The sequence below is a fragment of the Haliotis asinina genome, chromosome 2 (genome assembly GCF_037392515.1).
Source record: "Haliotis asinina isolate JCU_RB_2024 chromosome 2, JCU_Hal_asi_v2, whole genome shotgun sequence".
Lineage (NCBI taxonomy): Eukaryota > Metazoa > Mollusca > Gastropoda > Lepetellida > Haliotidae > Haliotis > Haliotis asinina.
Genome location: NC_090281.1, coordinates 77067169 through 77069433, shown reverse-complemented (window position 1 = coordinate 77069433; position 2265 = coordinate 77067169).

Sequence of the window (2265 nt, the reverse complement as noted above, 5' to 3'; positions counted from 1 at the left end):
GCTCGAAGCTGATCCATAAAGGTTATTGCAACGATCTGTGACTGTGGACGAAACCGGGGTCTTTCACTTCATGTCCGTGGCGAAACATAAATGAAAACAGGAGAAACATTTGCCAGAATCACCACCAACGAACACCAACGCACCAAGTTTGAACCTTTTGCTGGAAAATCATGTAACTTAGAGAAGGGAAGCTGAGATCAGGCCCCGATTTCTCGAAACAGACTTAAATCAAATCACAAATTGAGTTTCACAATTCAAAACAGCTGAATTTTAACTCTACTGTATTTTTAAATATAAAAGCCCAAACAAATTAAGCAATCTCTTTCCTCCAACGTCAAATTGTCTACTATAGTTTGAGTTCTATACCGATTTCAGTTCGTTCTGTGAGTAAAAACTCAAACTTAATTGTGCCAGATGTGCTATTCTTTCAGGAAAATGGACATCTGTACCAACAGACTATTGCCACAATGGCAACAAAGTCGGGTTGTGAACTCCTTTAGAATTCACCTTATTCTCCTAATCAGGCTCCATCACATAACCCTCTGTTCCCCCAAAAGGTTTTGTTGAAATGTAGAACGATGACATAGCAGCTCTGCGTGGTTTTTGCTGAGAACGAAGGCTTCTACGAAAGTGAGGTAAAATCCGTCCAGAGTCATCGACGAAAGGTTAAATGTCAGGAAGGGGGTAATGTTGAAAAGCAAGTCATTTGGAGGTCGATCAGTCATACACCCCCGTCTGGGTCAAACGTAAACAAGCAAGAAATTGTTATTTCGGTATATCATTGTGTTTTGGAACATCGGATTGCAAGGATTTGGCGACTGTTTCAACTTGATGACGATTTAAGAAAGTTTTGGGGTCAAACCAATTTTCCATGTATAAAGTGTATGAAGTGTCTATGCAAGGCTCAGAATATAATATACATGTATATAACAATAACCTCTAGTAACGCATTGTAGAACATAGACGTGGTTTAAATACCATACACATACCCGGATACAGAACACCGAAAACAAAATCTAAAAGCAAACTGAATTAAACAAATAACATGAGTGTAAAGTCCCAAGGCTGTAATGAATGCCAAGCCCATGGACGTATGGTGATTCAGCCTTAGAAATTATCATTTAAACTAATATATTACCAAGGAGACTTGTGCAAGGCTATCCAGTGCCCTGTGCCGTGATATTGCAGAAATATTGCTAAAAGCGGAGTGAAATGGAACTCACTAACGTACTCAATAATTGCACACTAGAATCTGAGACACCATGGTCCTTGATACTGACGGAGCATGGCCGGGTGTTATTGAGGTGTTTTTGATATATTGTGTGTAAATATCATTGAAGCGACCTGTGAGTGAATATGTACTTTCAACACTCCAGCAACATCACAATGGGGCACTCCAAGCGCTACATTCATTGCACCCACGAAGGGAATCGAACCTGGGCATGAGGCATGACAAGCTAACGCTTAACCATTAGGCTATAATTCACTCTCAAACCATAAGGGATATTGGATACACAGAAGTGTGACAGAGCCCTAAACAACTAAACGGTGTGCGATGTTAATGAACAAAATACATGTAGACCTATCAGAGTAAACCTGTTTTCCTGTTAGACAGGGTCCCGTGATTGAGAAATGGTTACATAATTGATTTGGTTAAATGGTTTAAAAGGTGATTAACATGTATATGTACATGCAAGATCTAGATCGCCTCTACACGTTTATCAATCCCGTTCATCGACGCCTGTGCAAATTAATATCAACTGAACGTAAAGTACGCTCTCCATCTTCCGTTACCATGGTAACGAAGAGGCGTATAATTTCTTGGAGTAGTGCCTGCTGTACTGCCGCCCCCGCACGCCTGCCACAGCATCTTGCACTGATCTGTCAGTAAGTAGCATCACCAAAGCCACTTGTTGAATGGGAGAACGCATGACCTTGGTCGTGACGTGGCAAGATCTTATTGGCGTAGAGTTCGACTGATCCAAGAATGAGGTAAACTGCCTTGACCCTGCGCAGGATTGGTGTATGGACGTGGCAGGCCAGGTGTTTCGTTAATACACGCCATAAACAGTAGCCAGTGAATAATTAGTGACACATTTGTTTCCAGAAAACCTTTTGATTATAAAACTGAAGAAATGTATTTAGGTTTATAGCCGCCGCAATTTGTCCATTACATGCCATGCAGGAAGTCATTTACAAAGAGATGTCTGTGGTCCATGTTTGAAATATTTATGTATACTCCCAGATAACCTTGCTACAAGACTG